The 12,966-nt window shown below is 44.2% G+C and overlaps 1 protein-coding gene across 8 annotated transcripts in view; it reads right to left on the reverse strand.

Moving 5' to 3' along the window:
- Nucleotides 1-10,286, reverse strand: part of PALS2 (protein associated with LIN7 2, MAGUK family member) — a 139,363-nt gene extending 129,077 nt beyond the window's left edge. For 4 of the 8 annotated variants that reach the window (XM_043509168.1, XM_043509169.1, XM_043509162.1 and 1 more), the window contains exons 1-2: nucleotides 9,988-10,286; nucleotides 4,897-4,956 (exon numbers count right to left, since the gene is read on the reverse strand). The gene's annotated coding sequence lies outside the window, so the exon portion shown is untranslated. Of the gene's footprint in view, nucleotides 1-4,896; nucleotides 4,957-7,345; nucleotides 7,985-9,987 lie in introns of those variants that run through there. The other 4 variants (XM_043509163.1, XM_043509167.1, XM_038390908.2 and 1 more) reach the window with 2 other exon arrangements.
- Nucleotides 10,287-12,966: the final 2,680 nt, after the last annotated feature.

A 12,966-nucleotide genomic window follows, 5' to 3' on the forward strand; every position in this document is an offset into this window, starting at 1 on the left:
CTAGACAGAAGACCAATGAAAGGTAGTCAGGCTCCAATGGCTGAGGGAGAAGCAAAAAAAACCTCCTACCACAGCAACTTGGTCTAAACTAAGAAGTACTTTGGCAGTAAGCTAGACTGCCAAAAGCAGTGTTTGCCAGCTTAACTGCATCTACAGTAGGAACTTTTACCATCACAACTATATCAATCACAAATCACAAATGTAGACTGGGTGTGGGAAGACTAGAGGTGTTGGATTTCTGCCAGGACACAGTCATTGTTGAAGGGCTTCATTTTTTCTATCAGCCTCTGCTTAGGTAAGGTGTGCGATTAGTTTAAAGCCTTCCATCCCCACCATCTGCTGGAAAGACATTCTCTGGTCTACCTCCAACTCCAGAGCTTCATGACTGCTGGGGATAAAGGGCCTCTCTGCTATTATACACCCAGTGGCCCAGCTTCTGATTTGAGCACCTCCCCCCCCCATACATTAATTAGTCTCAATGCACTGACTCCTTTAAATCCCCAGATAGACAACTTAATTGCTTCTGCTGCTGCTCATAGGTTTCCTAAGATGCAGAAGAGTGAAAACTTGCTTGCTACTCAGAAAACTGTGATAGACTCTGAAATTGACAAGAATGTCTGTTTATGTATATTTATGTGGAGACTTAAGGAAGCAATGTATTGACTTTAGCTTCAAAAAGTTCTCTTCACAGTCAGAGCTAACATACATGTTTTGTATAACTGGAAGATATAGATTCCGCATGATTTGGTAGCACTAGCCCCCCTGCTCGTCAGGGAGAGAGAACTGCTGGATAAATAGGCAAGTTAAATTTCCAAGACCATTTATTACATGACATTTTCTGAACCCCTCTCTATTTTGTCATTTATTTTTGAAAAAAAATGTAGGTGGCTACCCTAAGAGACACTACAATAGATGAACTTTTTTCAAAAGAAGTTCACAACCAAGGAACTATACACTAAAAAATTCATCAGGCGTCTATATAGCTTCACATAGCATCCACACCAACTACAATCTCTCCCAGGACTACTTCTCAATCTCAGATACCACAATTCAACCACTAGAGGGAGTACTCTAGCTAAATTTGTTTTGTAAGAATGTTCTGCTTTATAATACTGATACACAAGGCGTGAAAAAATTTAACGTTATGAGCCAGACATGCCCCCACACCAGTATCACCCTCCCCATGAAGTCCAAAGGCAATACCCAGCCTCTCTTCCATTCCAGTAGCTGGGATTTCCACTAGGGTACTCGCAAAAAGAAAGGAGTACTTGTGGCACCTTAGAGACTAACCAATTTATTTGAGCATAAGCTTTCGTGAGCTACAGCTCACTTCATCGGATGCATGGAAGCTCACGAAAGCTTATGCTCAAATAAATTGGTTAGGCTCTAAGGTGCCACAAGTATTCCTTTCTTTTTGCAAATACAGACTAACACGGCTGCTACCCTGAAACCTGTCACTAGGGTACTGTGTCCCTGGACTCTGCATCTTTCACTAGTGGAAACGGAGGGGAGAAGAGGAAGAGAATATTTTTATTATATGGAATTAGACATCAAAGGGCTCCTAAAGGAAATCTCCCAGAGTTCTCAGTTTTACCTCTTCCATACAAACTCCTTTTCTGGGCCCTCCACAGCCTATCCTAGCTACTGCTCATACATTTGCTCCTAATCAAAGCAGCAGCAACAGGAGTAGGGCCCTACAAAATTCACAGCCGTGAAAAACATGCCACAGACAATGAAATCTAGCTATTGTAGGGTAGTTACAGTATTGCCACCCTTACTTCTGCACTGCCTTCAAGCTGGGGGGCTGGAAAGCTGGCACCCAGCTCTGAAGGCAGCACCGGCACTACCAGCAGCACAGAAGTGAGGGTGCCACAGCATGGGGGGTGCGGGGGAGGGTTATCACTTTTTGCAGGGGAACAGGGCTGGCCTCATAGGATGGATGACTGCCCAAGGTGCTATGGTCACCCACCCCCCCCCCCACACACACACACAGGTAGCCCCTTTAACAGGAATGCTGGGGAGGAACAGAGCTGGGGCATCCTACCGTGCGCCAGGCTCCAGCTGCTAGTCTCGGCAGGGCTGTGGTGGGACAGAATTTCCTCTTACCCACACAGACCACTTCTGGGGACAGGTCAGACCTCCTGGGGCAGCACAGAAGGGTGGCAATACCATACCATGTCACCCTCACTTCTGCACTGTTGCCAGTGATGGTGCTGCCTTCAGAACAGGGCTCCCAGTCAGCAGCCGCCACTCTCTGAAGGCAGCACCGCCCATCTCTGATAGCAGCACAGATGTAAGGGTGGCAATACCGCGATGGGTGGCAACAACACTACCACCACCCATAGACTTGTGACCTCCCCACCAGAAGCCCTTTTTGGTAAAATTTCATATTTAAATATCTGAAAATGTGAAATTTAAGATTAAATTCTATGACCGGGAAATTATCAAAATGTACTGTGAATTTGGTAGGGTCCTAACCCTGAGTGTTCCCTCTTTCCCATAAGGTTCTTAATAATCACAGTCAAGATGACTAGAGCATTACCATAAGTCCTTCGGAAACTCCAAATGGGCTGCATCGTCTAATCACCAAAGCCCATCACACCAGATCATCTTCTGCTCTCTATCTAGCTTCCTTTTAAACAGGAAGTCAAATTCAACATTTTCTTCATTTTCAAGGCACTCTGTGAACTGGATCTCAGATACCCAAACGGTTGCCCAAGGCTCCAGAATTAGTACCATTAATAGAATTCCATTCCTCAAGCACAATGAATCCACTTTAAAATTCATTTGTGGACCAGGCACAAAGTTCTAAGGGTGTGGAATAAACTCACAGGAGCTAACAATCACCTTAAATATCAAGCTTTCCACTTGAACAAAACAAAGACAAAACACTGTGCTTCTCTTTTTTTGGTCTGCTGTGCTATGTGTTATACTGAAGGCAATGTCAGTTTTCCCCTTAGAGAAGGGCTCGCATGACAAATTCTAGTCACATCCTTTAGGCCTGGTCTGCACTTAAAAGTTAGGTCAACCTAACTATGGCACTCAGAGATGTGAAAAATTCACACCCAGAGCACTGTATCTATGCTGACCTAATCCCCATGTAGATGCAGCTAGGTTGATGGAAAAATTTTTCTGTGGATCTAGCTACTGCCACTCAGAGAAATTGATCACCTACAGAGATGGAAAAACCCCTTCCATTATTGTAGAAAGTGTCTACACTATGGAGTTACAAAAGCACAGCAGGGGAGTCATAGCTGTGCCATTGCATTGCAGCACCTGTAGTGTAGATAGGACTTTCTGGAAGTGCTCAAATACTACAGTGATGAGGGAAGTTTAAAAGCCTTGTCAAAAATGAATTGAGCAGAGTGAGTATTGTTCATCTTATTCTGCTGTAGATTAGCAAAGCTATAAAAACCAGGAAACCACAGAAGCTGTCCATCTGCACACTTTGAAAGACCACACTAAGGTTGTTTTTGCAGCCAGAAGGACTAGAAACTTTAGTAGTAGCCTCCTGCAATCCTCTCCACTAGTGAGTGAGCGAGCAAGATCCTTTTTAAGCCTTGTTAACCACAATAGTTCCTCCTGCATTTCAACCACTATGGCAAAAATGCAAAGACAGCTAGTGTGAAATACTATAGACACAAGATTTAAGACATTTCTGTGTAACATTGTACCTAGTTACAAACAGCCAAGATTACTGTAACCTAGAGTTCCTCGGAAGCATTTCTCTATTTGATCATTTTGTGCATTTGACTGCAGCTTTATAGTCAGCTTCGCTGTCATTCTGCAATACTAGTACTTACTTTTTCCCGTTGAAAAGACCTTTGTAAACATTAACAGGCGATCAGGAAAATTATAAGCAAAGAGGCCATTTAAAGGTTGATTTACCAGTAACTAGATTTTTCTAAAAATTAGTCTCAAACAATTTAAGTCAGTGTCCTTTTAAGACAAGTTAAAAGTTTGTCTAGGAGGCTCTTCCCATGCATGGAATCCGGCTGGTGTGATAAAGAAAGAATACCTGCAGCCCTCTGTTTACACTGTAATGGTGTCATAATTGCATTCATTTTTTTCTGGAGTTCTAATAGCAGCGTACAAGCAATAATGCAGTTAGAACTACTTATTTTTCCATTCCCCAACCCCCTCCTATTTTTATTTTCCCAGTGGACAGCAGATGCTATACAAGAGCTCCATCTCCCTGATGACTGTATAGAATTTAGTGTTAACTCCCCTCCCTTACTAGATAGGGTTTTTTTAAATGGCAAAACTCTCAACCTTCCACTTCGATTCTCAGGTCGCGCTTCAGCTTCTCTGCTACACATTTGACCATGAGGTGGCAATATAGCCGTAAAAGGACAAATTATAAACCAATGAATTGACTGCAATCACTCTTCTTGGGCAGCACACCAGCATGCTCATGCTATCTTGATGAACAGGTAGAATGCAAGGAAATATGGTTTTTATCAGTGATTTTTCACAATCAAGAACACATTAATAAAAGTGTGCTTTCATCTGCTTCATGATCAGCAGCATTCTACCAATACTTTGGCAAAATACTAAGAGTCAAAATGCAAAGGTTTGAACTGGTTTGAGATCAACTGCTTGTCTCCAGCTACTGGATAAGTGAATTTAGCAGAAAAAGCTAAAGCAAGATTTGATCCTTCGAGATTCTATAGCTAAGCAAAAGCAGAAACTGACAGGTCAGTGCAAGATGCAAAAGACTGAAAAGTCAAAGCTAAACTAAGCCCTACAAACTTATGGAAAAGAGACAATAGTCAGCCAGGAAGGATATAGAACTCTTGTGCTGTTCCTGCTGTTGAAAAAGGCTATCAAATGAAGAAATGAGAGTCAGAAGAGTACAGTTACAATACCTAAAGTTTTTACTTTATTAAGACATACCTTGGTAGTTTTATACATCAAGTGTTGACTTAATTCCAATGAATTTTTCTTTTGATGTCACTTCAAACAGAATTTAAGGAGACAAACATTAAAAATCGGCAGTAATTCTAAAAATGTTTATATTACATATCCAGAGTATTTCATATTAGCAGCACTCCTCAGATTTTAGTCATGTTTTTTTAATCAGCAAGAACTTGAAAGTAATTAAACATGGGCTAAATAGAAGGGAGGGCTTTCTGAATTCCTTCCATCTTAAATTATAGGAACAAATTCTATTTTTACCAATACCATTTTGGATTATATCATATGGTTTGTGAAAGTACCGTACAAGTACTTAGGCTATAAAAGCAGTATGTCTCTTTTTTAAAGAGTTGTTACATTCTTACTCTTCGCCCCCTTGTTTCTCACCCCCCCACACACACACACACCCCCTCTCATATAGCCTTCCTTCAGCTGTCATCCGCTTCAGCCACCATTTCTCTACTAACAACTAAGACTATGTTGTTAACAACAAAAAAGTTTTTTACCTCAGGATAGCTAATGCTCATCAACTATTCTGCTGTAAGAACATAGTGGGAACAAGAAACTGTAGTTTTAAAATGTATTGTTATTAGGTGAAGTCAACCACAGGCATGGATGTAATGCTGACCTCACTTAATTTAGGTTCAGTTAACACTACAAATGCTTTGTCTCCATTTAGGATTTTACAGCAAGATAACTATTGTAAATTAGTAAATTATGCATCTATTGCTGTCTTGTCTCCTCCATCCACACCTGTACATCAGCCCATCTCCCTGAAGCCACCAATACCAAAACTCCTTTTCTTCCAACTCCCTCACTATTCCTATGTTCCCTGTCACAGCTGACACCACTTTCAGCTTCCCTGTCACAGACTCTTCATGTGGTCATTTTTCACTCTTCCCTCTTCCTTTCAGCCCCTCCCCCCATATAGCTTGTATCCAAATCCTGTTGCTTCTCCCCCTCCCCCCAACATTTCTAGAAATGCAGTTTTGTTCTGCCCATAAAACTAAGAAACCCTCAACAAGTTCTGCCTTCTCGACCCCAACACCCATCATCACCCCCCTTTCCAATTCACAGAAAACAGCTGCTTAGGTCACTTTACTATCTCATCTAACCAGGCCTTCTTTCCTCATTTTGGGTATGTCTTCACAACAACCAGAAGGTGTAATTCCCAGCAGGGGTAGATATACATGTGCTAGTTCTGCTTGAGCTAGCATCTAACAACAGTATGGCCATGGCACCACAGGCTAGCTACCCAAATATGTATCCAGGGAATCAGGCAGAATCATACTTGGGCAGCTAATCTGATCTGCCACCCATCCCACCATGGCCACATTTCTATTTTTAACGTGCTAGCTCCAGTGCAGCTAGTACAAGTTGTCTACCCATGCTAGGTATTACACCTCAGCAGCTGTGTATACATATCCTTTGAATCCCTCCACTGGCTTTCCTTCCCCACCACAAATTTAAACTTTCCACCTTCAAGGCTATGCAACTCCACCACTCCCTATTCAAACAACTTTATTCTTTAATATATCAAACACTCTTGACCTCTTGATGCCAATCTTGATACCTCATTTAGGATCTCGTCCAGGGCAACTCCTATGCACAGAATTACCTTCCTGAACCAGTTGCTTGGCCACTGCCTTTTCCTTCTTCAAATCCCTTCCTCAGAAACTAGCATTTTAAGAAAAAAAAAAAAAAAAAAAAAAAAAAAAAATGACTTGTTCTATATTCTGGCTGAATTGGAGCACACTAGTGCCAATCACCTCAACCACTTGCTTGCATTTTGCATCCCACTTAGTCCATAGGACACAAGCCCTTTGGGGCATGGACTGTTTCTTCCTATAGATATACAGGTACAGCACCATGCACATTCCAACTACTATTGCAATAATTAAAAGTGTTAAGGTTATATAGGTACTACTGACACACAACTATTAAAGAAACACACTTCTCTGCCTGTAAGAGTAGAGACTTGTATATAGATTTTTATTTATTTTAAATGTGTAAGCCTGTATAGAGAGGCAATGGGATCCAGGGAACTGGACAGATCAGACCTTGGTTCTATACCCAGCTCCACCACTGTCTTGCTGTATGACCTTGCCCAAGTCATGTCTCTGGACCCCTGTATACCCTCCCACTCTACACCTACCCTATTTATGTTGCCAGCTTTGGGCCAGGAACGGTCTTACTCTGAATTTGTACAGAGCCTAGCACAATGGGGACGTAATCTCAGTTGAATCTTGATTGTCCCATCCCGCTAACAGAACTGGAAGATGCTTACAAATGGCATTTAAATATTACAGGATCAGATCCTTATACGGGCCAGTTTCACTGTAGACCATTATTTGTGGGAGAGATTATAATTAGTCTTGGCATTCAAGAATAAATGATCTTTCTAGATTGCTGTACATTTCAAACTCACCCAAGTTCTGCTCCAAACTACTAGATAGTGAGTTAGTCCTAGGGCAATTTTTTAAATCCAAAATTTCTTGGGGTCATCTTTGTTTAAAAGGTTTATCCTTTCCACATCTTCACCAACAGTTTGAAGCTTGCACACTTTGGTAATTTACATTTTTTTTATTGAAAGGTTCAGGCGATTAGTCCATTATTTAAATTAATTGCTTCTGCTGTTTGCAAAAAAAAGTTGTAATTTTCTTTAGAAAATGATCTACTGCACATATGCTACAACAGCTTTTCAATCATTTCAGAAATTTTTGGTATGCACAGTTAGTCCACAAGTATAGCAACAGAACAAATACAGCTCTGAAGGAGCTGCAATGGTCTAATTGGCAATAACCTTTATGTTACATTTTTCTTGACAAGATAAACTGAAACAGCAGTGATCTGTATAATCTGCATATGGAAGCACATTGAATTCAAAGGCATTGAAGGCTCAATACATTCAATAAGATATTGGTGGAGTGTTATTTTAAAATAAAATGTTACAAAAGTTGGAGAGTCTCCTCTACAATAGAGCCACAGAAATCCAGAGCCAATACTAACAGGTTTCAGAGTAGCAGCTGTGTTAGTCTGTATCCGCAAAGAGAAAAGGAGTACTTGTGGCACCTTAGACTAACAAATTATGCTCAAATAAATTTGTTAGTCGCTAAGGTGCCACAAGTACTCCTTTTCTTAAAGTCAATACTGACACTCCAGCCTTATTCATGACATTGTGCCTTGACACTGCAGACATCTCTGAGCAATGCGTGATCTCAGGTAATCTATGTTTATGTGGTGCAATACCCAGGCTCAAGCAGATATGAAGGCAGAGAGACAGCCTCTGTACTCAGCATTCTTGTGTTTTGTCAGCTTGATCTTTTCTTAAGAGCATTTTAAGATTATTTTCGAAAATATATGAAAGAGTAGTTGATAAACCAGCTACCAATTAATCAACATTTTATTTAAAATGTAAAGTTTCTCTATGGCATTTCTAAACAGTATTTAGCGACAAACGTTGGCTCATTTAGGAGTGTTAAAAACCAATCACCACAGCAGGAATAAAAGGAAACATTATGACACTACTGACAACCAACCAGTTTAACAGACACTGTGTGTTCATAAGTAACACACCAAGATTTGTTCAAAGCCTCCTCTAGATGTCTATTTATAGCCACCCAGCCTCTCTCCAATTTCCCTCAGCCCCTCCTCTTCCTAGAGCCAAGTCAAGGGAAGTTTAATGGATGCAATCCCGGGCCCTGAGCTGCAGAGCTGACAGAAAATTCTGCAGTTCCAATCCAATGATCCCATGTACCGCAACTGGAGATAGAGAAGACATGAATGGTCTGACCCAAGGGGGAGCAATAGATAAACGGGGTGTCACCCATTATCGCTACTCCATTAAGCAAACTTGTTTTTCCCTCAATTAGTGTCACTGCAGCACTCGTCCATACACATACACCAGGGTCCAAGTGCAAGATGTTGGCTCCCTTCCCCAGTCATCAATCAACTGCCTTAAAAAACAAAAAAGGAAAACATTCCATTCAGAGCTGACCCTGCACAACAGCAATGTCATCCATGTAGCATCTTCATGTTTTAATGCTACCTTACTACTGTATTTGATGGGGGGGGGGGGGTTTGGCAGTACTGGAGTATGTATTTTTGGAATACTGTCCAAAAATAAACGATTGAAAAGGAGACTCCAGAACCCAACAAGAAGGTATGTATGTACATTTATAAAGCATAATGCCAGACAGCTGGCTTCTTCTCTCTCACCAGCAACAACATCAAGAGCATTAAGGCTTTGGTGAAGCTAGATATTTCCTCCTGCAGTTAGCACACACACTGCAGCCTTAACTCTGCCATGTATCCCTCTACTTCCCCCCCTCCACACACACAGACACCCCTTGTACTTCTATCAGCCTGTAGTACCAGTACAAAAGCTAATAAAGTGACAGCCCTGTGACAATTACAGCCCACCCTCCTCCCCGATCAAAACCAGCCCTCTTTCCCCCATCTCACTGCGGACTGCAGCGGGGGGGGGGGGTAATTCCTCGGGGAAGGAGGAACACCGAGCAGGGGCAGCGATCGGGAATGATCCCGCAGGAAGGGGAGAAAATCCCTGGGAGGGGTAGCAGAGGATCAGAAAGGGGGAGAAGGGAGGCAGCAATAGGGAGAATAACCCCCTCGGGGCGGGAGGGCGGGAAGAGATAATCTCCAGGAGAGCAGAGAATGAGGGCTGGGGAGGGAGAGATAATCCGGAGCGGCCGGAGAATCGCTGGGGACACAGCAACAGCGAGCGGTGACTCCCCACCTCGGGGGCAAAGGAAACCCTCGCTCCCTCGCCGCGCTGCCATGTTCCCCCGCAGGTATGTGGCTCAGGGCGGGCCTGCGTGCGAGCGGCTCACACACGGGGCGGCTCGCCCCCCGGAGGCAAAGCAGCCTCCTCACAACGCCGAGGCCAGCTGGCCCCACTCGTTGCAGCCTCCCGCCGGCTGGGGAGAGGAGCGCGGCGGAGAGGTCTCCAGCGAGAAACCAGAATAGCAACAGGACCCCCTCCCCCGCGGCCTGAAGAGGAACCCCGTCAAACATCCCGCACCGACCCCACCGCGTGAGGGGGGCACTCACCGGCTGGCCCCGGCTCTTCCTCAGCGGGCACAGCTCAGCCCCATCTACAAACTCGGGCTCGGCTAGTCGGGTGAGGGGGAGTGCCCGGAAAGCCGAGGCAGCTCCTGCCGTTGCCCGCCCGCCTGCCGGCCGGCCGCCACCGCTCGTGCTCCCAGCGCAGGCTCCCCGTCCTCCCTCACAGCGCGCGCGGCCGCAGCCACTATGGCGCGCGAGCGCTAGCGCGGGCAGCGGCTGCGCTTCTGCCGAGCGCCCAACAGTTGCTCCAGCCAGAGAGCGCGAGCGAGCGAGCGCGCACTCCTCCCCCCCGCCCCGCTTTCCCCAGGCCCCGCCCCTTTAACTCTTCGGAGCCCACGTGGCTCGGCCAACGTTTGTGAGCGTGCGCGCGCGGGTCGCCTCCTCTTCTTAGTGCGCCCGGGGCGGCTCACGGGCCTGTTCGCTTCGCCGTGGGGAGCCGGGGTCTAGTTGAGGGAGTGTCGCATGGATTGGGGCTGCAGGCCTTGGCCCCTTAAGGGAACGACAAATGGTGCGTTATGTCCATTGGCTGCAGCTGATGTTTGGCCCGAGTATGGGCGGCTTGGTTCTGGAGCGGGGTGTCAGCGGGGTCACGCTCTTAATTAGGCTGTAAAAAAACAAAAACAAAAACCCTGCTGTGAATCATGCCCTGCACATAGTGGGCTGGTGTGCACAGCCCATTAACCCCCCACTGGCTCTGCGCCTGCCTCGCTGACAGCAGGTTTGGGACTCCACTGTAATCCCTTGGAATCAGTAGGGGTTATACCAGGGATTAATTTGGCCCAATGGGTGGGGATCAAACATGTTTAGGGACCCAGATTTAGGGTTTAACACACTCTTCTCTGGTTGGTGTCTCCCATTGGCCAGTTTGGCAGCTCCTTGCCTAGTATGCTTGATTTTGTGGGTCCCATACTAAGGCATGGATTTTTCCCCATAAATTGTATAGGGAGTCTAGATGCCTAATGCAGGCTTTGTGAAGCACAGTGTGTTCCTCAGATTTTCTAGGTGCTTAAAAGTTAGGCTCTGTGATGCTGAGCGCTGGCAATGCCTAAGTCCCTTGTGGATCCCACTCAATGTGCTTAGCCAGCCAGCGAGAAAGACTGGCAAATGGAAAGAATGGAAAATTGAAAAATCTAATTTTCCTTTCAGTGTTTGCTCATTTGCTTTTTGCATTTTACTCCATTTGAACAATGACAATAGATTAATGATATCACTGTGCCACGGAAACTTTCACGTTTAGGTTCTCGTGGCCTGGGCCAACCTAATGCTGCAAATGCTAGGCCAATTTATGTCCTTGGATTAGATATGCATGCAAAACGCCCACTGAAGCCAGTAGAAGTCATGTGCATATAAAAGGAAAGAATTAGCCCCAAGGCAAGAAAATATTTAAATCTAAAAAACAACCAAAAAAAAAATACCACTACCTGTTTTCATTCAAACTTTAAAAAAAAAATCTGTCTGTCTGTAAACCCATTTTTAAAATTGAACATACATTTTGGACTTAATCTATCTGATTATGCCACTTTAAGAAAACCAGATAGAGTGATGAACACATGATCACTCTGAGTAATGGCTCAATGCGATTCACACTGGCTCTTGCAATGGAAGTAGTAAGGGGGAGGAGAAATAAGGGTTTACACAGTCAGAACAATTTGGGGTAGAGTTCATTTGGAAAAAAAAAATTGGCTAGGTATTGATTTTCATTTAACAGATTGGGGTTGTGCTCTACCACTAGATAACGAACAAGCTGACTTTTATGCAGGCAGAAGAGTCAAAGGACGCAGTGTATACAGTGAACTCAGCAAAAGTAGCAGTTAGCATATTAAAAATCTTTTTCACATTAACAAGTTAATACATGTAGTAAATATGATCTTGCCATTGTACGTGCAAGATCTTAGTTTAGGAGGCCAGGCTGTAAAAATTCCTCCTATAATTATTTACCATTTGAATTACAGTTGCAACCAAAGACTCCAATCAGAAGTGGGTCACTGTATTGGGAGCTGTACAAACTCATGGGATGATGTGGTCCCTGCCCCCAAAGAGCTTACAATCCTCTCAATTTCTCAGCAACGAAGAGTGGGAGCATGAATGGGCTTAAAGGCACCTTTATTCCCTCTTTCCTCCCTCCATCTTGCACTGAGTACCATTGGACTAGGCTGGAGATTACAGCCATAAAAAGTTGTGGACTCAGTCCTCTGTGTTATGAGGAAATGGGCCTCATTTGGGTGGAATCATCTCTTTATTATGTCCAGTGCTCAGATGCTCAATACCCTTCTAAACATAATGAAAGAGAACAGAGTTGCTAGTTCTGTGGTAACTCTCTGTTGGTATTACTAGTATAATGGTATATTTCTGTCTCTTCCCTTACCTAATACCCTTGGCATTAAGATAACAGGGGGAAAGGCATATGTCCCCTATCCACCTCTTATTGGAGCAATGCTCCCATTGCTCGTATCTTTGGGCCACATTCTGTTCTACTCCATGTAATTCCACCAGAGTCTGAATAATTGTTATAACTACTGATTTAGCTGTGAGATCCAGTTTCAGAAGATCCTGTCCTTTGACAAAGTGTTCCCTGTGTATAATCCAGTTGTTGTGAAGCAGTGTGGTCAAATTGTTGAAGTGGGGAACTAGGCATCAGTATACTGTGGGGGAAGCAAAAGTGGATGGGAATCTGGGAGGCAGTGACCATGAGTTGGTTGAGTTCAGGATCCTGACGCAGGGAAGAAAGGTAAGCAGCAGGATACGGACCCTGGACTTCAGGAAAGCAGACTTTGACTCCCTCAGGGAACAGATGGCCAGGATCCCCTGGGGGACTAACATGAAAGGGAAGGGAGTCCAGGAGAGCTGGCTGTATTTCAAGGAATCCCTGTTGAGGTTACAGGGACAAACCATCCCGATGACTCGAAAGAATAGTAAATATGGCAGGCGACCAGCTTGGCTTAATGGTGAAATCCTAGCGGATCT

Source organism: Dermochelys coriacea, chromosome 2, assembly GCF_009764565.3.
Source record: "Dermochelys coriacea isolate rDerCor1 chromosome 2, rDerCor1.pri.v4, whole genome shotgun sequence".
Lineage (NCBI taxonomy): Eukaryota > Metazoa > Chordata > Testudines > Dermochelyidae > Dermochelys > Dermochelys coriacea.